At 40.5% G+C, this 24931-nt stretch overlaps 1 pseudogene; it reads left to right on the top strand.

Moving 5' to 3' along the window:
• Nucleotides 1-17944, top strand: part of LOC140709254 (E3 ubiquitin-protein ligase makorin-1 pseudogene) — a 40105-nt pseudogene extending 22161 nt beyond the window's left edge.
• The last annotated feature ends 6987 nt before the right edge of the window (nucleotides 17945-24931 follow it).

The raw sequence follows: 24931 nt of genomic DNA on the forward strand, positions 1-24931 counted from the left end.
TCATGATTCTTGGCCAAAAGAAAGAGAAATGTCAGCAGTAAATATGAATGATATAGTGAGGTACTACAAAGAACTTTAAAGTAAGAGAGGTAAAGTTGCCCCCTATAGTGGGCATCTATTTTGGCTGCCTGCCATCCAATCACCCTTTTCAAGGAAGGTCATTCCTTCCCTACTCTCAGTCCATATGTTTATGGAATAGTTAACTCCACCCAAAACTCCAAGGGTAAATTTCTGACCCCAGGCATGACCATTAAAGCATCACCTTCCCCTGGTCACAGTGATCAGTTCCAGAATGGACCCATGACCTACTCATATCAGTGAGATGAAATGATTCTTTTGTGAGAACAATTAGAAGAGAGGCAGTCCATGTTTTAGCTGTACTTTAGCCCAGAGGGATAGCTCCAGCTGTCTTGTAGCACAAAGGGAAAGAAAGCCTGTCTTTGAATGGAGCCAACACAGTCTGTAGCTACCATTTCTGACGCTACCATGTCTGAAGTCAAACTTTTCAGCTACATGAGCCAAAAAATGCTCTTTTCTTAAGCTGAAATTGACTGCTTAGCTATAAAATCAATCTATAATACATATAATCAGACCTTGGTAAAGTTACTTCAAAACATTTTATTTAATTGTTCCCAAGTCACCTGGCTCTTTAGGGAGTTGGTCAGTCAAGGAAGCCATATGTTAAGTGGGGACACAGGTTTTAGCGCCAGACATTCATGGAGCTGACTCTGGCTTCTTAACCTTTCTGAGTGTTAGTTTCTTCGTCTGTTAAATGTAGATAACAATAGTGTCATGTAATTTTTTTTTTTCATGTCTGAGGGCAGATTCAGTGAGCACAAAAAGACTACTTACAGCAGCTTAGGTTTTAAGTTAATATTTAATTTATTAATTTAAAACTCAATACCTAGGTTTATTTAAGTCTTAAAATTCAGTTCATAAGTATATCTGTAAGTCTATTATATATAATCTATTATATAGATTTACAGATAGAATAGTATACTTATAAACTGAGCTTATATAAAATAATAATTCAGTTTAAGGGGATCTTTTATTACTGTTCAAGTAACTCAGGTAGAACTATCTAAACTCTTAAACAGTCTCACTTATAAGCTTATACAACATAATTATATCAGAATTTTAAACTGAATTTGTAAATTTCATATATTCTTTTTTCATTTTATACCTGTCATATGCCTAACCAGTCAAGTTCCATCACTGAGGAGGCAGGACTAGATTGCAACTCTGACTCTGATGGACAGAGCAGCATGTGGAGGCTCGCATGGTGAATTTTAGCTCCAGAACGACTGCAGGAATAAGTCAGGAATCCTGTGAGGACCCACACACCCTCTGAAGGAAGTGAACTGCTCCTGTAGGACCTAGGAGACACCCCAAATACTGTGAGTGCCCAAACTGCGGAAGTGGGAAAGGGAGATCCTCTGCTTTTGAACACATGCCACCACTAAGGAAACCGAAGATCTAGTTTTTGGGAGAAGATTTCGACCTTACCTGGAGCTGAGTCAATTTAGAGAGCCGAGTGAAATACAGGGGTAGAAGAAGCAGTAGGAAAGGCCCTGGGAGCTCACTGAGTCCCTAAGCAGGCCATTCCTGCCTGGCATCACAGGACTTGTTTGAGAGGGTGGCCAGAGGTGCAGGAAAAAATGCCATGGAGAGAAGAAAGTCTCCAGATGCACTTTGTAACAATTTGAAGCATTTGAGAAGCCTCCTGACCAGAACTTGGGGGAGCGTGTGAATCCTGCTTGCAGACTCCACGGGTTTGGGAAGAACTCAGGCCCTTTTCTTTCACACCTGGGAGGCAGGTAGCCTGGGGCAAGTTCCCAGCCCTGCTTACCCATTGCCTGGAAACAGACTCAGTGCCATTAGCGGGGCATAGTGGGAGTGAGACCGACCCTTTGGATTGTGTGGGAGCTGGATGAGGCTTGTGACTGCACTTTCCCCCACTTCCCGGACAACCTGCGTGACTCAGCAGCAGAGGCAGCCATAATCCTCCTAGGAACATAGCTCCGTTGACCTGGGAACCTCACTCCCATCCCCCACAGAAGCCACAGCAAAACCCACCCAAGGAGAGTCTGAGCTCAGACATCCCTAGCCCTGCCCGCACCTCATGGTCCTTCCCTACCCACCCTGGTAGCTGAAGACAAAGGACATACACTCTTGAGAGTTCTAGGGCCCCACCCACCACTAGTTCCTCTTCATACTACCACAGCTGATGCTCTCTAGAAAGCACCACCTCCCAGCAGAAGGCCAGCCAGCACAAAAATAGAGCATTAAGACACAAAAGCTAAGAACCCTCATAGAGTCTATTTCACCACCCTGCCACCTCCACTGGAACAGGAGCTGTATCCAGAGCTGAGAGACCCAAAGATGGTTCACATCACAGGACTCTGTGAAGACAACTCCCAGTATTACCACAGAGCCTGGTAGACTTGCTGAGTGACTAGACCCAGAAGAGAGATGACAATCACTACAGCTCGGCTCTCAGGAAACCACATCCATATGGAAGGGGGAGAGTACTACATCAAAGGAACACCCCATTGGACAAAAGAATCTGAACAACTGCCTCTAGCCCTAGATCTTCCCTTTGACAGAGCCTACCCAAATGAGAAGGAACCATAAAAGCAACCCTGATAATATGACAAAACAAGACTCTTAAACACCCCCCAAAAGTCACACTAGCTCACCAGCAATGAATCCAAACCAAAAAGAAATCCTTGATTTACCTGAAAAAGAATTCAGGAGGTTAGTTATTAAGCTAATCAGGGAGGCACCAGAGAAAGGTGAAGCCCCATGCAAGGAAATCCAAAAAACGATACAAGAAATGAAGACAGAAATATTCAAGAAAATAGATAGCATAAAGAAAAACAATCAAAACTTCAGGAAACGTTGGACACACTTAGAGAAATACAAAATGCTCTGTAAAGTCTCAGCAATAAAATTGAACAAGTAGAAGAAAGAAATTCAGAGCTCAAAGACAAGTTCTTCAAATTAATCCAATCCAACAAAGACAAAGAAAAAAGAATAAGAAAACATGAATAAAGCCTTCAAGAAGTCTGGGATTATGTTAAACCACCAAACCTAAGAATAGTTAGTGTTCCTGAGGAAGAAGAGAAATCTAAAAGTTTGGAAAACATATTTGGGGGAATAATCAAGGAAAACTTCCCCAGCCTTGCTAAAGACCTAGACATCCAAATACAGGAAGTGCGAAGAACAACTGGGAAGTTCATTGCAAAAATATCGTCACCTGGGCACATTGTCATCAGGTTATCTAAAGTTAAGATGAAGGAAAAATCCTAAGAGCTGTGAGACAAAAGCACCAGATAACCTATAAAGGAAAACTTATCAGATTAACAGCAGATTTCTCAGCAGAAACCCTGTAAGTTAGAAAGGATTGGGGCCCTATCTTCAGCCTCCTCAAACAAAACAATTATCAGCCAAGAATTTTGTATCCAGCAAAACTAAGCACCATACAGAAGGAAAGATACAGTCTTTTTTAGACAAATGCTGAGAGAATTTGCCATTACCAAGCCACCACTACAAGAACTGCTCAAAGGAGCTCTAAATCTTGAAACAAATCCTGGAAACACATGAAAACAAAACCTCTTTAAAGCATAAATCTCACAGGACCTATAAAACAACAACAACAACAACAAGGTACACAGACAACAAATAGCATGATGAATGGAATGGTACCTCACATCGCAATACTAATATTGAATGTAAATGGCCTAAATGCTCCACTTAAAAGATACAGAACTGCAGAATGGATAAGAATTAACCAACCAATTATCTGCTACCTTCAAGAGACTCACCTAACATATAAGGACTCACATAAACTTAAAGTAAATGGGTGGAAAAAGGCATTTCATGCAAATGGACACCAAAAGCGAGCAGGGGTAGCTATTCTTATGTCAGACAAAACAAACTTTAAAGCAACAGCAGTTTAAAAAAGACAAAGAGAGACATTATATAATGGTAGCTTATCCAACAGGAAAATATCACAATTCTAAACATATATGCACCTAACATTGGGGCTCCCAAATTTGTAAAACAATTACTAATAGACCTAAGAAATGAGATAGACACCAACACAATAATAGTAGGGGCCTTCAATACTCCACTGACAGCACTAGATAGGTCAAGACAGAAACTCAACAAAAAATCAATGAATTTAAACTATACCTTGGAACAAATGTACTTAACAGATATATACAGAATATTCCATCCAACAACCCCAGAATACACATCCTATACAACAGTGCATGGACCTTTCTCCAAGATAGACCATATAATAGGCCACAAAAGGAGCCTCAATAAATTTAAGAAAATTGAAATTATATTAAGCACTGTCTCAGACCACAGTGGAATAAAACTGGAAATCATTTCCTAAAGAAACCTTCAAAACCATGCAAATACATTGAAATTAAATACACTGCTCCTGAATGATCACTGGGTCAGAAACAAAATCAAGATGGAAATTTAAAAATTCTTTGAACTGAACAACAATAATGACACAACCTATTAAAATGTCTGGGATATAGTAAAGGCAGTGCTAAGAGGAAAGTTCATAGCCCTAAATGCCTACATCAAAAAGACTGAAAGAGCACAAACTGACATTCTAAGGTCACACTTCAAGGAACTAGAGAAACAAGAACAAACCAAACCCAAATTCAGTAGAAGAAAGGAAATAACCAAGATCAGAGCAGAATTAAATGAAACTGAAACAAAAAAAATACAAAAGATAAATGAAACAAGAAAATGGTTCTTTGAAAAGATAAAATTGACAGATGATTAGCAAGATTAACCAAGAAAAGAAGAGAGAAAATCCAAACAACCTCAATAAGAAATGAAATGGGAGATACTACAACTGACACCACAGAAATACAAAAGATCATTCAAGGCTACTATGAACACCTTTATGCACATAAACTAGAAAACCTAGAAGAGATGGATAAATTCCTGGAAAAATACAACCCACCTAGCTAAATCAGAAAGAATTAGATACCCTGAACAGACCAATAACAAGCAGCAAGATTAAAGTGGTAATTAGAAAGTTACCAACAACGAGGAGTGGAGAAAGATGGCCGAATAGGAACAGCTCCAATCTCCAGCTCCCAGCGGCAGCAACACAGAAGACGGGTGATTTCTGCATTTTCAACTGAGGTACCGGGTTCATCTCACTAGGGAGTGCTGGACAATCGGTGCTGGTCAGCTGCTGCAGCCCGACCAGCGAGAGCTGAAGCAGGGCGAGGCATCGCTTCACCTGGGAAGTGCAAGGGGGAAGGGAATCCCTTTTCCTAGCCAGGGGAACTGAGACACACAACACCTGGAAAATCGGGTAACTCCATCCCAATACTGTGCTTTACCAAGGGTCTTAGCAAATGGCACACCAGGAGATTATATCCCACACCTGGCTGGGAGGGTCCCATGCCTGTGGAGCCTCCCTCATTGCTAGCACAGCAGTCTGCTATCTAAAGGCAAGGCAACAGCGAGGCTGGGGGAGGGGCACCCACGATTGCTGAGGCTTAAGTAGGTAAACAAAGCCCCTGGGAAGCTCAAACTGGGTGGAGCCCACAGCAGCTCAAGGAGGCCTGCCTGTCTCTGTGGACTCCACCTCTGGGGACAGGGCACAGCTAAACAAACAAACAAAAAAGCAGCAGAAACCTCTGCAGATGCAAACGACCCTGTCTGACAGCTTTGAAGAGAGCAGTGGATCTCCCAACATGGAGGCTGAGATCTGAGAATGGACAGACTGCCTGCTCAAGTGGGTCCCTGACCCCTGAGTAGCCTAAATGGGAGACATCCCCCACTAGGGGCAGACCGATACCCCACACCTCACACAGTGGGGTACACCCCTGAGATGAAGCTTCCAAAGCAAAAATCAGACAGGTACACTCGCTATTCAGCAATATTCTATCTTCTGCAGCCTCTGCTGCTGATACCCAGGCAAACAGGGTCTGGAGTGGACCTCAAGCAATCTCCAACAGACCTACAGCTGAGGGTCCTGACTGTTAGAAGGAAAACTAACAAACAGGAAGGACACCCACACCAAAACCCCATCAGTACGTCACCATCATCAAAGACCAAAGGCAGATAAAACCACAAAGATGGGGAAAAAGCAGGGCAGAAAAGCTGGAAATACAAAAAATAAGAGCGCATCTCCCCCTCCAAAGGAACGCAGCTCATCACCAGCAATGGATCAAAGCTGGACGGAGAATGACTTCGATGAGTTGAGAGAAGAAGGCTTCAGTCCATCAAACTTCTCAGAGCTAAAGGAGTAATTACATACCCAGTGCAAAGAAACTAAAAATCTTGAAAAAAGAATGGAAGAATGGATAACTAGAATAATCAATGCAGAGAAGGCCATAAACGAATTGACAGAGATAAAAACCATGACACGAGAAATACGTGACAAATGCACAAGCTTCAGTAACCAACTCGATCAACTGGAAGAAAGAGTATCAGCGATTGAGGATCAAATGAATGAAATGAAGTGAGAAGAGAAGTCTAAAGAAAAAAGAGGAAAAAGAAATGAACAAAGCCTTCAAGAAGTATGGGATTATGTGAAAAGACCAAATCTACGTCTGATTGGGGTGCCTGAAAGTGAGGGGGAAAACGGAACCAAGTTGGAAAACACTCTTCAGGATATCATCCAGGAGAACTTCCCCAACCTAGTAAGGCAGGCCAACATTCAAATTCAGGAAATACAGAGAATGCCACAAAGATACTCCTCAAGAAGAGTAACTCCAAGACACATAATTATCAGATTCATCAAAGTTGAAATGAAGGAAAAACTGTTAAGGGCAGCCAGAGAGAAAGTTCGGGTTACCCACAAAGGGAAGCCCATCAGACTAAGAGCAGCTCTCTCAGCAGAAACTCTGCAAGCCAGAAGAGAGTGGGGCCCAATATTCAACATTCTTAAAGAAAAGAAATTTCAACCCAGAATTTTATATCAGCCAAACTAAGTTTCATAAGTGAAGGAGAAATAAAATCCTTTACAGATAAGCAAATGCTTAGAGATTTTGTCACCACCAGGCCTGCCTTACAAGAGACCCTGAAGGAAGCACTAAACATGGAAAGGAACAACCGGTACCAGCCATTGCAAAAACATGCCAAAATGTAGAGACCACCAATGCTAGGAAGAAACTGCATCAACTAACGAGCAAAATAACCAGTTAATATCATAATGACAGGATCAAGTTCACGCATAACAATATTAACCTTAAATGTAAATGGACTAAATGGTCCAATTAAAAGACACAGACTGGCAAACTGGATAAAGAGTCAAGACCCATCAGTTTGCTGTATTCAGGAGACCCATCTCACATGCAGAGACACACACAGGCTCAAAATAAAGGGATGGAGGAAGATCTACTATGCAAATGGAGAACAAAAAAAGCAGGGCTTGCAATCATATAGTCTCTGATAAAACAGACTTTAAACCATCAAAGATCAAAAGAGACAAAGAAGGCCATTACATAATGGTAAAGGGATCAATTCAACAGGAAGAGCTAACTCTCCTAAATATATATGCACCCAATACAGGAGCACCCAGATTCATAAAGCAAGTCCTTAAAGACTTACAAAGAGACTTAGACTCCCATATAATAATAATGGGAGACTTCAACACCCCACTGTCAACATTAGACAGATCAACGAGACAGAAAGTTAACAAGGATATCCAGGAATTGAACTCATCTCTGCACCAAGCAGACCTAATAGACATCTACAGAACTCTCCACCCCAAATCAACAGAATATACATTCTTCTCAGCACCACATCACACTTATTCCAAAATTGACCACATAATTGGAAGTAAAGCACTCCTCAGCAAATGTACAAAAACAGAAATTATAACAAACTGTCTCCCAGACCACAGTGCAATCAAACTAGAACTCAGGACTAAGAAACTCAGTCAAAACTGCTCAACTACATGGAAACTGAACAACCTGCTCCTGAATGACTACTGGGTACATAACGAAATGAAGACAGAAATAAAGATGTTCTTTGAAACCAGTGAGAACAAAGACACAACATACCAGAATCTCTGGGACACGTTTAAAGCGGTGTGTAGAGGGAAATTTATAGCACTAAATGCCCACAAGAGAAAGCAGGAAAGATCTAAAATTGACACTCTAACATCACAATTAAAAGAACTAGAGAAGCAAGAGCAAACACATGCAAAAGCTAGCACAAGGCAAGAAATAACTAAGATCAGAGCAGAACTGAAGGAGATAGAGACACAAAAAACCCTCCAAACAATCAATGAATCCAGGAGTTGGTTTTTTGAAAAGATCAACAAAATTGATAGACCGCTAGCAAGACTAATAAAGAAGAAAAGAGAGAAGAATCAAATAGACGCAATAAAAAATGATAAAGGGGATATAACCACTGACCCCACAGAAATACAAACTACCATCAGAGAATACTATAAACACCTCTATGCAAATAAACTAGAAAATCGAGAAGAAATGGATAATTTCCTGGACACTTACACTCTCCCAAGACTAAACCAGGAAGAAGTTGAATCCCTGAATAGACCAATAGCAGGCTCTGAAATTGAGGCAATATTTAATAGCCTACCAACCAAAAAAATCCAGGACCAGATGGATTCACAGCCGAATTCTACCAAAGGTACAAGGATGAGCTGGTACCATTCCTTCTGAAACTATTCCAATCAATAGAAAAAGAGGGGATCCTCCCTAACTCATTTTATGAGGCCAACATCATCCTGATACCAAAGCCTGGCAGAGACACAACAAAAAAAGAGAATTTTAGACCAATATCCCTGATGAACATCAATGCAAAAATCCTCAATAAAATACTGGCAAACTGAATCCAGCAGCACATCAAAAAGCTTATCCACCATGATCAAGTGGGCTTCATCCCTGGGATGCAAGGCTGGTTCAACATACGCAAATCAATAAACGTAATCCAGCATATAAACAGAACCAAAGACAAAAACAACATGATTATCTCAATAGATGCAGAAAAGGCCTTCCACAAAATTCAACAGCCCATTCATGCTAAAAACTCTCAATAAATTCGGTATTGATGGAACGTATCTCAAAATAATAAGAGCTATTTATGACAAACCCACAGCCAATATCATACTGAATGGGCAAAAACTGGAAGCATTCCCTTTGAAAACTGGCACAAGACAGGGATGCCCTCTCTCACAACTCCTATTCAACATAGTGTTGGAAGTTCTGGTTAGGGCAATTAGGCAAGAGAAAGAAATCAAGGGTATTCAGTTAGGAAAAGAAGAAGTCAAATTGTCCCTCTTTGCAGATGACATGATTGTATATTTAGAAAACCCTATCATCTCAGTCCAAAATCTCCTTAAGCTGATAAGCAACTTCAGCAAAGTCTCAGGATACAAAATTAATGTGCAAAAATCACAAGCATTCTTATACACCAGTAACAGACAAACAGAGAGCCAAATCATGAATGAACTTCCATTCACAATTGCTTCAAAGAGAATAAAATACCTAGGAATCCAACTTACAAGGGATGTAAAGGACCTCTTCAAGGAGAACTACACACCACTGCTCAGTGAAATAAAAAGAGGACACAAACAAATGGAAGAACATACCATGCTCATGGATAGGAAGAATCAATATCGTGAAAATGGCCATACTGCCCAAGGTAATTTATAGATTCAATGCCATCCCCATCAAGCTACCAATGAGTTTCTTCACAGAATTGGAAAAAACTGCTTTAAAGTTCATATGGAACCAAAAAAGAGCCCGCATTGCCAAGATAATCCTAAGTCAAAAGAACAAAGATGGAGGCATCATGCTACCTGACTTCAAACTATACTACAAGGCTACAGTAACCAAAACAGCATGGTACTGGTACCAAAACAGAGATATAGGCCAACGGAATAGAACAGAGTCCTCAGAAATAATACCACACATCTACAGCCATCTGATCTTTGACAAACCTGACAAAAACAAGAAATGGGGAAAGGATTCCCTATTTAATAAATGGTGCTGGGAAAATTGGCTAGCCATAAGTAGAAAGTTGAAACTGGATCCTTTCCTTACTCCTTATATAAAAATTATTTCAAGATGGATTAGAGACTTAAATGTTAGACCTAATACCATAAAAACCCTAGAAGAAAACCTAGGTAAATACCATTCAGGACATAGGCATGGGCAAGGACTTCATGTCTAAAACACCAAAAGCAATGGCAACAAAAGCCAAAATTGACAAATGGGATCTAATTGAACTAAAGAGCTTCTGCACAGCAAAAGAAACTACCATCAGAGTGAACAGGCAACCTACAGAATGGGAGAAAATTTTTGCTATCTACTCATCTGACAAAGGGCTAATATCCAGAACCTAGAAAGAACTCAAACAAATTTACAAGAAAAAAACAACCCCATCAAAAAGTGGGCAAGGGATATGAACAGACATTTCTCAAAAGAAGACATGCATACAGCCAACAGACACATGAAAAAATATTCATCATCACTGGCCATCAGAGAAATGCAAATCAAAACCACAATGAGATACCATCTCACACCAGTTAGAATGGCAATCATTAAAAAGTCAGGAAACAACAGGTGCTGGAGAGGATGTGGAGAAACAGGAACACTTTTTACACTGTTGGTGGGATTGTAAACTAGTTCAACCATTATAGAAAACAGTATGGCGATTCCTCAAGGATCTAGAACTAGAAGTACCATATGACCCAGCCATCCCATTACTGGGTATATACCCAAAGGATTATAAATCATGCTGCTATAAAGACACATGCACACGTATGTTCATTGCAGCACTATTCACAATAGCAAAGACTTGGAATCAACCCAAATGTCCATCAGTGACAGACTGAATTAAGAAAATGTGGCACATATACACCATGGAATACTATGCAGCCATAAAAAAGGATGAGTTTGTGTCCTTTGTAGGGACATGGATGCAGCTGGAAACCATCATTCTCAGCAAACTATTGCAAGAACAGAAAACCAAACACCGCATGTTCTCACTCATAGGTGGGAACTGAACAATGAGATCACTTGGACTTGGGAAGGGGAACATCACACACCAGGGCCTATTATGGGGAGTGGGGAGAGGGGAGGGATTGCATTGGGAGTTATACCGGATGTAAAGGACGAGTTGATGGGTGCTGACAAGTTGATGGGTGCAGCACACCAACATGGCACAAGTATACATATGTAACAAACCTGCACGTTATGCACATGTACCCTAGAACTTAAAGTTAAAAAAAAAAAAAAAAAGTTAACAACAACAACAAAAAAGTACAGGACCAGACAAATTCACAGCAGAATTCTACCAGACATTTAAAGAAGAATTGATACCAATCCTTTTGACACTATTCCACAAGATAGAGAAAGAAGGAACCCTCCCTAATTCTTTCTATGCAGCCTGCATCACCCTAATACCAAGACCAAGAAAGGACATAACCAAAAAAGAAAACTGCAGACTGATATCCCTGATTAACATATATGCTAAAATCCTTAACAAAATACTAGCTAACTGAATCCAACCACATATCAAAAAGATAATCCACCATGATCAGGTGGGTTTCATATCAGGGATGCAAGGATGGTTTAACATAGGGAGGTCAATAAATGTGATACATCACATAAACAGAATTAAAAACAAAAATCACATGATCATCTCAATAGAGGCAGAAAAAGCATTTGACAAAATCCAGGATCCATTTATGATTAAAACTCTCAGCAAAATCAGCATACAAGGGACATACCTCAACGTAATAAAAACCATCTATGACAAACCCACAGCCAACATAATACTGAATGGGGAAAAGTTGAAAGCATTCCCTCTGAGAACTGGAATAAGACAAGGATGCCCACTCTCACTATTTCTTTTCAACATAGTACTGGAAGTCCTAGCCAGAACAATCAGACAAGAGAAAGAAAGAAAGGGCATCCAAGTTGGTAAAGAGGAAGTCAAACTGTCACCATTTGCTGACGATATGATTGTTTACCTCAAAAACCCAAAGACCCCTGCAGAAAGCTCCTTGAACTCATTAAAGAATTCAGCAAAGTTTCCAGATACAAGGTTAATGTACACAAATCAGTACCTCCTCTATACACCAACAGCAACCAAGCAGAGAACCAAATCAAGGACTCAATTCCTTTTACAATAGCTGCAAAATAAATAAATAAATAAAATACTTAGGAATATACGTAACCAAGGAAGCAAAAGACCTCTACAAGGAAAACTACAAACACTGCTAAAAGAAATCATAAATAACACAAACAAGTGGAAACACATCCCATGCTCATGGATGGGTAGAATCAATATTGTGAAAATGACCATACTGCCAAAAGGAATCTACAAATTCAATGCAATTCCCATCAAAATACCACCATCATTCTTCACAGAATTATTAAAAAAATTCTAAAATTAATGTGGAACCAATAAAGACCCCACAAAGACAAAGCAAGACTAAGCAAAAAGAACAAATCTGGAGGCATCACACTCCCTGATTTCAAACTATACTATAAGGCCATAGTCACCAAAATAGCATAGTACTGGTATAAAAATAGGCACATAGACCAATGGAACAGAATAGAGAACTCAAAAATAAACCCAAATACTTACAGCCAACTGATCTTCAACAAAGCAAACAAAAACATAAAGTGGGGAAAGGATACCCTTTTCAACACATGGCATGGGGATAACTAGCTAGCCACAAGCACGAGAATGAAACTGGATCTTCATATCTCTCCTTATACAAAAATCAACCCACGATGGATTAAGGACTTAAATCTAAGACCTGACACTAGAAAAATACTAGAAGATAACATTGGAAAAACCCTTCTCAACATTGGCTTAGGCAAGGATTTCATGACCAAGAACCCAAAAGCAAATGCAATAAAAACAAAGATAAATAGCTGGAACTGAATTAAACTAACGAGCTTTTGCATGGCAAAAGGAACAGTCAGTAGAATAAACAGACAACCCACAGAGTGGGAAAAAATTTTAACAATCTATGCATTTGACAAAGGACTAATATCCAGAATCTACAACGAACTCAAACAAATCAGCAAGAAATAAAACAAACAATCCCATCAAAAAGTGGGCTAAGGACATGAATAGACATTTCTCAAAAGAAGATATACAAATGCCCAACAAACATGAAAAAATGCTTGACATCACTAACGATCAGGGTAATGCAAATCAAAACCACAAGGTGATATCACCTTACTCCTGCAAGAATGGCCATAATCAAAAAATAAAAAACAGTAGATGTTGGCATGGATGAGATCATCAGGGAACATTTCTACACTGCTAGTGGGAATGTAAACTAGTACAACCACTATGGAAAACAGTATGGAAATTCCTTAAAGAACTAAAAGCAGAACTACCATTTGATCCAGCAATCCCACTACTGGGTATTTACACAGAGGAAAAGAAGTCATTTTATGAAAAAGATAACTTGCACACACATGTTTATAGCAGCACAATTTGCAATTGCGAAATCGTGGAACAAACCCAAATGCCCATCAATCAAGGAATGAATAAAGAAACTGTGGCGTATATATGCAATGGAATACTACTCACCCATAAAAAGGAATGAATTAACAGCATTTGCAGCGATCTGGATGAGATTGGAGACTGTTATTCTAAGTGAAGTAACTTAGGAATGGAAAACCAAACATTGTATGCTCTCACTGATATGTGGGAGCTAAGCTGTGAGGATGCAAAGGCATAAGAATGATACAATGGACTTTGGGGACTTGGGGAGAAGGGTGGGAGGGGGCAAGGGATAAAAGACAACAAATAGGGTGCAGTGTATACTGCTCGGGTGATGGGTGCACCAAAATCTCACAAATCATCATTAAAGAACTTACTCATGTAACCAAACACCACCTGTACCCCAATAACCTATGGAAAAAAATTTTTAAATTATAAATTTAAAAAAAGCAAAAAATTTCCATCCCTGATAAGCAAATCCTTCCCAAGTACTCAACTAAAAGTTATTATGTATATTAAACATGCAAATTTATTAGGTCTAATTGTCAAATATTCTAATACTATTTATAACCCTAATTAAATTTTCATACACCTCACAGGTCTAGTTGATCAAATTAAGTTAATCTATTGGATTCCTCAATATGCCATATTATATTAAAATTACACTTTAAGTACCATACTCCCACACATATGAACTTATTATAAACACAAAATTATTAACATAATAGGTTTGATTTATTTATCATCTCTATTTTTAATTCTAAGCCTTTTCAGGTTTGAAAAGTCACTTACTGAGTTCTAGCATCTCCAGGGAGTTCGGATTACTAGGTCAAGAATTCACAACCATGATAGAGTTACCAACTCAGGGGGCCAAGCTGAGGTGACTGGCTCAACAGTTCATGGCTGTGAGATAGTTACCTTGTCAGGAAAACTGAGGTTGACATCTTAAACAAGTTGAAGCTATAGAGTTGAAAATTTGTTAACACAATAAGGTGATTATTGGTTAGAGATTTGACATTGGGGAGCAGGATCTGAGCTTTGCAGGCTTCCAGAATGATTCTACCTGAGCTACATCTGGATACAGTGAGCCGTTTTCATAGTCACCATGACAACAGGGGCCTTCTAGTCCATATCCTTCTACAGGATTCAAATTATACCCTTCTGTAATTCATCTGGTCAAAGTTTGCAACCTAACTCAGGTTGCAAGAATAGAAACTTCTACCACAATTTGAGTAGATATGTGAGCCTCTTAAGATTTTTTGTTTGTTTGTTTGGTTTTTTTGGAGACAAAGTCTCACTCTGTTGCCCAGACTGGAATGCTTTCAGCTCAGTGCAACCTCCACCTCTTGGGTTCAAGTGATTCTTCTGCCTCAGCCTCCCAAGTAGCTGGGTTTACGGGTGCATGCCACCTAACCCAGTTAATTTTTGTATTTTTACTAGAGATGGGTTTTCGCCATGTTGGCCAGGCTGGTCTCGATCTCCTGACCTCAGGTGATTCGCCCACCTCGGCTTCCCAAAGGACTGGGATTACAGGCGTGAGCCACCGTGCCTGGCCATCTTATGATATTTTAATGTAGTTTTTTTTAACAACTACATGGGTGACCTTTCCACCCATCTCCCAAAATTTTGCTGTAATTGGTCTGGGTACAGTCCAGGCATCAGGAGTTTTCAAATCTCCTCTGGTGACTCTAATATACAGCCAAGGTTGAGAATCACTGATATGCCTTCTCCTTCAGCTCTAAAGACATATTAATTTTATTCCATCAGAGCTTGAATATCTCTCATACCTTGCTTTGTCTGCCACAAAATTGTGTTGATGACAGTAAGTTATAATATGGGATAGTGGTTGAAACTTCAGGCCCTAGAAACAAACCATTTAGGTTTGATCTTGAGTGAATTTCTTACCTTCTCTGTGCCTTAGTGTCACTAATTGTAAAATGGGAATAATGATTGTACTATCATAAACAGTAATGGTGAATGCTGCAGCTCCCAGAACAACAGCCACAATATCAGGAGCAGGAGCGGCAGTGAGGGCACGTCACCTGCAGATATTTTATGCATGGGGTTTGTAAGAAAGAGATAACTGTCACTACTCGCTTGACCTTTCTGACAGTCCGTATGGTGTAGTGTGCAATTATTTTCAGCAAGGGTACTATATTTATGGAGACCACTGCAGATATGAACATAGCAAGCCTCTGAAACAGGAAGAAGCAACTGCTACAGAGCTAACTACAATGTCATCCCTTGCTGCTTCCTCAAGTCTCTCATCGATAGTTGGACCCCTTGTTGAAAAGAATACAGGCAAAGCTGAGTCAAGAAATTCAAACTTTGCAACTGTATGAGCAGGTTCAGAGGACTGGGTGAATACTATTGAGTTTGTTCCTGGGCAACCCTACTGTGGCTGTACTGCGCCTTCCTGCACTGAAGCTCCCCTGCAGGGCTCAGTGACCAAGAAAGAATCAGAGAAAAAGCAGACTGCCCCGTGGAAACAAAGAAGCAGCTGTGCCTCTATGCTGCAAATGCTATTAGAGAACTTAGCTCTACCTTAGGAGGAGGACTGGGGAGGCATTTTCAAGCGATTCAAGCAGAAGACAAAGAGATAATGTCATAAAAGAAAAGATTATCTTGAGTTTCTACAGTCAGGGAAGTTTCTAGGTTTTAGATCTGTTGAACAGTTGTTTCTCCTGTCAACTTTAGCCAAGTCAGTTTAGGTTAATAAATCATGCGGTTGGCTGGGCTCAGTGGCTCATGCCTGTAATCCCAGCACTTTGGGAGGCCGAGGCAGGCAGATCACCTGAGGTCAGGAGTTCAAGACCAGCCTGGCCCACATGGCGAAACCCCGTCTCTACTAAAAGTACAAAGAAATTAGCTGGGCATGGTGATATGTGCCTGTAATTCCAGCTACTCCGGAGGCTGAGGTGGGAGAATTGCTTGAACCCGGGAGGCGGAGGTTGCAGTGAGCCGAGATCATGCCACTGCACTCCAGCTTGAGTGACAGAGCAGGAGTCTGTCTCAAAAATAAATGAATAAATAAATAAATAAATAAATAAATAAATCATGGAGTTACACATCTATTTTATCTCTGTGTTGAAATCAATAGCCTTATTGTCTGGAATGAACCCAAATGTTCATTCCCCTAGTCCTCTGTATAATTTGGCTTGGATCAGAGTAATTGTAGTGGCTGATTGCTTACATTGTTTTCGTTGCCTGTGCCATTGCCTCAGATGAAGTAATGAGACTAGGCTGGGAAGCCAAAAGCACTGATGGAGTTTCTAATTTTGAAAAATCCTTATGTTTCTGGAATAAGCTATACTTTGACTGTGAATGCATTATTTTTAAATTTAATACTGGACTTAAAAATTAATACTTTATTAAAATTTTTGCATCCACATCATAAATAAGATTGTCCATTTTATTGCCCTTAAATGTTTTTGGTATCAATATTATTTCAACCTCTTAAAAATGTGTTGAAAATTTTTTTCCCCTTTGGAACGACATGTATAAGATAAGAATCATCAGTTCCTTTGAAAGTTTAGCAAAAGCTCACTAGTAAAATGGTCTGGCTTGTGGGCGGATCATGAGGTCAGGAATTCAAGACCAGCCTAGCCAATGTAGTGAAACCCCATCTGTACTAAAAATACAAAAAATTAGCCGGGCGTGGTGGTGGGCGCCTTTAATCCCAGCTACTCGGGAGGCTGAGGTAGGAGAATGGCTTGAACCCGGGAAGCGGATGTTGCAGTGAGCCGAGATCATACCATTGCACTCCAGCCTGGGTGACAGAGCGAGACTCCGTCTCAAAAAAAAAAAAAAAAAAAAAAAAGATCTGGCTGTAGTGCCTTTAATGATAATAAATAATTTGCAGCATTCCCCTAAAAAGAATACAATAAAATTCGTACTCTATAAAACTATAGAGCAGTAAAAATCAAAGAATACATGTGACAACATAGATAAATCTCAAAACTGTAATATTGGACATTTCAGTTTTTTCCAGTTACTTTTGTTATTTTTGTTTGTTTTGTCATTATGCACAATGCCACTATACACAGTCTTCTACATGTTTCTTGGTGCCCACATGCAAGAGTTTCCCTAGGGAATGTACCTTGTAGTAGAATTGCTACATTGTAGGGTACAAGCATGTTCAACTTTTTAAGGTAATGCCATATGATTTCCTATAGGAATTTTCCAATTTATACCAATATTAGGAACATATGAAAGTTCCTATTATGCCATATTCTAGTTAACGTTTGGTATTATCCAACTTTTATATTTGGCAGTTGTGCAATTGGATTTTACTGTGGTCTCAACACACATTTCCCTGACTTTGAATGAACCTGAACATTTTAAAATATGTTTACATATTGTTTATGCTTTTTCTTGAGTGGAAATAATACTACTTTTTGTCCATTTTGCTAACTGAATTGTCTCTTCTTATTGACTTACAGAAATTATTTACATATTCTACATATCACATCTTACTTAGCTTTATGTGTTGCAATTATTCTCTCATTTTGTAGCTTATCTTTTTACTCTCTTTTTCTTTCTTTCTTTCTTTCTTTCTTTTTTTTTTTTTTTTTTTTTTTTTTTTTTTTTTTTTGAGACAGAGTCTTGCTCTGTTGCCCAGGCTAGAGTGCAATGGCGTAATCTCGGCTCACTGCAACCTCCACCTCCCAGGTTCAAGTGATTCTCCTGCCTCAGCCTCCTGAGTAGCTGGGATTACAGACGTGTGCCACCATGCCTGGCTGATTTTTGTACTTTTAGTAGAGGCGGGGTTTCATGATGTCATCCAGGCTGGTCTCGAACTCCTGACCTCAGGTTATCTGCCTACCTCAGCCTCCCAAAGTGCTGGGATTACAGGTGTGAGCCACTGCGCCCAGCCCTTTTCACTCTTTTTATGTGAAATGTTTAATGTTAATGTAGTCAGATTTATTGATTTTCTTTCTTTTAGTTTGTCCATTTTGACCAAATTAAGAAATATTTTCCTATCCAGTAGTCAAAAAGATAATCTTCTACATTGTCTTGTATAATCATTTTTCTGTTTATATATAGGTTTCAAATACTCTAGGAATTGACTTTTCTGTATGTTGTAAGATAGGGATCCGTTTTATCTTTCCCCTTATAATGAAACATCCACATGCCATTTACTTTGGAAGATCTGTGAATTGTCTCTTGTAAAATTTTTAATTTTGAAATAATTTTAGGTTCACAGGTGGTTGCAAAGATAGTACAAGGAGTCCCTGTATACCGTTCAACCAGTTTCCCCCAAAGGATGCATCTGATATAATTAAGGTACACTATCAAAACCAGGAATAACACATGGATACAATGTATGTCTGTAGTTCTATATCATTTTATCACATGTGTATATTTGTGTAACCACCACAACAATCAAGATACAGAAAACTCATATTATTATAAAGATCTCCCTGTGCTACCGTTTATATTCACACATACCCAATTGTCTTTTTATTCTGTTAGAAGTATCTTTCAAAGACCAGAAGTTTTGAATTAAAAAAGAAAACAAACAACCCAATAAAAAATGGAAAAAAATAGGTAAACAGACACTTCACCAAATAAGATATATGGATGCAAATAAGCACATAAAAATATTTTCAACATCATTGGCCACTAGAGAAACAAACATGAAAACCACAATGGTGGCCGGGCGCAGTGGCTCAAGCCTGTAATCCCAGCACTTTGGGAGGCCGAGACGGGAGGATCACGAGGTCAGGAGATGGAGACCATCCTGGCTAACACAGTGAAACCCCGTCTCTACTAAAAAATACAAAAATAATAGCCGGGCGAGGTGGCGGGCGCCTGTAGTCCCAGCTACTCGGGAGGCTGAGGCAGGAGAATGGCGTGAACCCGGGAGGCGGAGCTTGCAGTGAGCTGAGATCCGGCCACTGCACTCCAGCCTGGGCGACAGAGCGAGACTCCGTCTCAAAAAAAAAAAAAAAAAAGAAAAAGAAAACCACAATGGTATACTTTGGAAAACAGTTTGATGGTTTTTTAAAAAGGTAAGCATATACCTATCACTTGAGCCAGTCATTTCTAGTTAGTTACCTACTCAAGAGAAATGAAAGCATATTGATGGCAGCTGCAGCCCATCTAGAGTGGCCACTGCAAAGTCGCTGGCTTTGCAATGGAGGAGACCCAGCTGGAACTGCATGCCCCAAAGAGCCGGGAGCTGGAAACAGGCGGGAGCCCCACCTTTTTCCAAGCTGGCAGGGTGGGAGCCCTGCCATCCCAGGCACAGCTGCAGCCACCCAACTGTGGCTAGGGATCCAAGCATCCCTGCACTCTCGGGGCCCAGGAAGCCCCCCTACCCCTGCAGGTTTAGAAGTACCTGCTCCCCCTGCCTGGCCTCTCCCTGCATTCACTGCCTGCTCTGACTTTGGAACAAAGTTGAGGCCAAGCCTGGGCACTGTCACAACCCAGCAGGGTGTGGGAGTGCACTCAGGGTGCTGTTGACATACCAGCACCCTGCTGCCTCAGCCACCTCCAGACTTTGAGGTTGAGGGGGTTCTGAGGGCATCTAGGCAGAGGTCTGCAGGCACCCCTCAGCACAAACAGCCTGGGCACTGTGGATGACATGACTGTTGGTGGCAGGAGACTGACAGGCTCCTGGGCAGGCCCCTGGTGAAGCCTCATCTTCATGCCAGAAAAGTCCTAAAGCATGGGAACTGGGCTGTCAGTTCTGGATGGAGTCTGTGGCCTGAAATGAAAACTTATGGTGCTTTTTCTGGGCCCACCCATGGCCACCCATGGATCAATAAGCACACACTTTCTCCCTTCTGAAGCCCATAAAAAACCCAGCCTCAGCCAGGCTCAGACTCATGCAGATGTTGGGACAACCTGCCTGCAGATAGGAGCTACCCACTCTGGGTCTCCTCTCCTCTGAGGGCTGCAGACTTGACAGGATGAACTGCCTGTGGATAGGAGCTACCTACTTTGGGTCTCCTGAGAGCTGTACTGTTGGTCAGTAAAGCACCTTTTCACCTTGCTCACCTTCCAGTTGTCTGCATACCTCATTCTTCCTGGATGCAGGACAAGAACTTGGGACCTGCCAAATGGTGGGGCTGAAAAAGCTGTAACACAAATAGGGTTGAAACACATCCTACCCCCTCCCACTGGCTTGCCACATTGCAAGTGATGAGAAGGAGAGAAGAGCTGCGATCCTCCAGGGAGTCCAAACCTAAGGGCTCTCCGAGTCAGGGCTGTGACACCCTCTTTGGGGCTCTGTGGTTCCTGCTATCTCCAAGCTTCCTGGAGCCACCGCATTCCCTGGAGCCCAGAGTGGAAGTCGCTTGCAGTATGCCTGGTTCAGCCACAGCCTCACATGGAACCAGCACCTGTGCCAGCACCTAGAGCTGCCCACCCACAGCAGCTGGCATGCCTGGCTGTGTGCAGTGGCTGGACCCCATGCACTTCTCTCATGCACCTCTCATCACTCTGCACCTGGCTCACCCTTGGCAGGCATGGGATCTGGGCCAGTAGCACGAACTGAGCACAGCCTGTCAAGTTGAGTGGACAGAATGAACCTATCAGACCCAAGCCAAACTTGGGCAAAGGTGCCACTGGCCACAGAGGCTTCTGACTGGAAAAGTGACACCCTAAGGATCCTGTGACAATTTGGCTATACAAAGAATTCTACAGAAATGTTCATAGCAGCTTTATTTGTAAGAATCCCAAATTGGACACACTCAAAATGTCCATCAAGAGGTGAATGGATAAACATATAAATGTACAGCCATCCAATGAAATAAAATTTAACAATAAAAATGGATATCTATATACACTACATCATGCATGAATCTCAAAATAATTATGCTGAGTGAAAGAAGGTAGACCAATCGAAACAAGAATACATACTGCATGATCCCATTTATATAAAATTCTAGAAAATGTAAGCTAATCTACAGTGACAAAAGCAGATTCAATGTTCACCTGGAAGCCAGTGGACAGTGAAGAGGGATGAGGGAAAGGGATCACAAAGGGCATGAAGAAACTTTTGGGTGTGATGGATGTGTTCATTATCCTGATGTGGTGATGGCTTTTATAGGTGCAAACCTATGTCAAAACTTATCAAACTATGTCAGCTGTGCCTCAATAAAGCTGTCATAAAAGAACCCATCAACGATTTCTTTCTTTTTTTTTTTGAGATGGAGTCTTGCTCAGTCGCCCAGGCTGGAGTGCAGTGGCACAATCTCGGCTCACTGCAAGCTCCGCCTCCCGGGTTCACGCCATTCTCCTGCCTCAGCCTCCCGAGTAGCTGGGACTACAGGTGCCCGCCACCTCGCCCGGCTAATTTTTTGTATTCTTAGTAGAGACGGGGTTTCACTGTGTTAGCTAGGATGGTCTCGATCTCCTGACCTCGTGATCCGCCTGCCTCGGCCTCCCAAAGTGCTGGGATTACAGACGTGAGCCACCGAGCCTGGCCAAAGATTTATTTCCTGCTCATGACACATATCCATCATGAATTGGCTAGGAGTATTGTCCTCATCCTCAGTCTGGGACCTGGGCTGATGGAGAAGGTACTACCTAGAACAATCCTGGTTGCCATAGCAGTGGAAAAAGAGCACTGTTGCAAAATACACACTGATTCTTAGAGCTTCCACTCAAAGAAACAAGGCTACACCTAACTTTTGAGGTGCTTGTAACTTCGGAAATATATATTACTAGTGAATTGTAACTCCTCATTATGTGGCCATTTTTATCCCTAATAATGCTTTTTTCCTTATAGTCTATATTTTCTACACACTAAATTTCTTTTAATTGGTAATTCCTTGGGATTTTTAAAATTCTTGTACTTTCAACCTTTCTGTGTGCTTACATTTTAGGTTTACTTCTTATAAATAACATATAACAGGATTTGAGGGTTTTTTTTCTTTCTTTCATTCTTTTTTTCTGTAGCGACAGGGTCTCACTCTGTTGCCCAGGTTGAAGTGCAGTGGCATGATTATAGTATACTGCAGCCTCGAACTCCTGTAAGACGATCCTCCTGCCTCAGCTTCCTGAGTAGCTCAGATTACAAGAGATGTTGCCCAGGTTGGCCTGGAACTCCTGGCCTCAATAAATCCTCCTGCCCCAGTTTCCCAACGTGCTGGGATTACAGGAGTAAGCCACAGGGGTTTTCTCAACTAATCTGAAAAAGTTTTGTCTTTTAACTGGTTAGTTCATTTCATTTCACATTTATTTGGACAAATATTTCTATTTGTCCTATTTTTCTTTGGGATTGATTTGTTTTTATTAATTCAGGTTTTCCCCTTTGCTAACTGGAATTCAATTTATTGCTTTAGTGCCTTCCTTACCATTTTCACAGGCATGCTTAATCTCAAAAATTAATATATTAATATTATCATATTAATATTATATATTATATTAATATTATATATTATTATAGTAATATTATTTCCCTTTACCTGAATAATTACAGAATTTTAAATGCCTTACTGCAAACATCTTCTTCTAATTATTTCAATACATAAACCAGATCAATACCATTCAATACAAGCCCACAAAAGCAAGCAAAGTGTTTTGGTTTTCTTTTTCTCCTAGATCACTTTTTCACTAAGGTGTAGCTCATTGAGGATATCATCTTTGTCCAGAGATCTCAGTTACAAAGGACATGAACAGACACTTCAAAAGAAGACATACATGTGGCCAAAAAGCATACGAAAAAATGCTCAACATCACTAATTGTTAGAGAAATGTAAATCAAAACCACAATGAGATACCATCTCACACCAGTCAGAATAGCTATTATTAAAAAGCAATAATAATAATAATAATAATAATAGATGCTGGGAAGGCTGCAGACAAAAGGGAATGCTTACACACTGCTGTTGGGAATGTAAATTGGGTCAGCCACTGTGGAAAGTGGTTTGGCTATTTCTCAAAGAACTTAAAACAGAAGTACCATTTGACCTAGCAATCCCATTAATGAATATATAATCAAAGGAATATATTGTTCAACCATAAAATACACATGCATGCATATGTTCATCACAGCACTATTCATAATAACAAAGGCCTGGAATTAACCTAAGTGCCCACCCATGGTAGACTGGATTTCTTTATGTGGTATATATACACCACGGAATACTACTGAGGCACAAAAAAAGAACAAGATCGTGTCTTTTCCAGCAACATGGAGAGAGGTGGAGGCCATTATCCCTAGCAAACCAAGCAGGAATAGAAAAGCAAATACTGCATGTTCACATGTTCTCACTAATAAGTGGGAGCTAAATATTGAGTACACATGGACACAAAGAAGGAAACAATAGACACACCAGGGCCTGCTTGAGAGTAGTGGGTGGGAGGAAGATGATGACTGAAAAACCACCTACTGAGTACTATGCTTATTACCTGAATGATGAAATAATCCATACAGCAAACCCCTACAACACACAATTTACCTATATAACAAACCTGCACGTGTACCCCATAACTACAAGTTTTTTTTTTAAGTTCTTTATAAACTGGAAAGTTCTATGCCAATAATAGGCATTATAATTAGATTTAGCCACAAAATATATGCACATTGTTTTCATTAAAATTTACTTGTATCATCAAAAAATAAATAAATACAAACTGAATCTCTGTAAACTAAAGAAAAAAAGTTGCATGCACCTAAGTGGATATTTGCTGTGTTTTATGTAGCAATTGCACAACTGTAGGTGCTTTATAAACAGTTTTTTAGTCCACGGAATTACCAGAATTGGAAATTCATTTTTGTTTCTCTCCTTCTTCCTCTACATAGAAATATGTTTTTCTATGTTTAATTTTTTTGTCTATAGCTAGTTTGATTTTTCTCTTTTTTCTCTTTTCTTTTTTCTGACCACAAAGATCCAGAAGATATCTGCAACTGGTTTGAAAGTTATATTTTTATACTTCTGGAGGTTTCCCCTAACTTACCTACACTCATATTTACACTTTTTTTTTCTTCTGGTTGCCTAAAGCTCACGGTATCTAAATCTTTACTCCAGAAACATTAAGAATCTTGGCATGCATTTACCTCTCTCTGTGTCTGTCTCTTCATTACCTCCCTGACACTTTGAAATCACTGGAAGCTTTAACTCTAGATTGTTAGGGATGTATCTTTTTTTTTTTTTTTTGGAGACGGAGTCTCGCTCTGTCGCCCAGGCTGGAGTGCAGTGGCCGGATCTCAGCTCACTGCAAGCTCCGCCTCCCGGGTTCACGCCATTCTCCTGCCTCAGCCTCCCAAGTAGCTGGGACTACAGGCGCCCGCCACCACGCCCGGCTAGTTTTTTGTATTTTTTAGTAGAGACGAGGTTTCACCGTGTTAGCCAGGATGGTCTACGATCTCCTGACCTCGTGATCCGCCCGTCTCGGCCTCCCAAAGTGCTGGGATTACAGGCTTGAGCCACCGCGCCCGGCCGGGATGTATCTTTTTAAAATAGCATTTAATTATTTAGAC

This window comes from Chlorocebus sabaeus, chromosome 20 (genome assembly GCF_047675955.1).
Source record: "Chlorocebus sabaeus isolate Y175 chromosome 20, mChlSab1.0.hap1, whole genome shotgun sequence".
NCBI classification, from domain to species: Eukaryota; Metazoa; Chordata; class Mammalia; order Primates; family Cercopithecidae; genus Chlorocebus; species Chlorocebus sabaeus.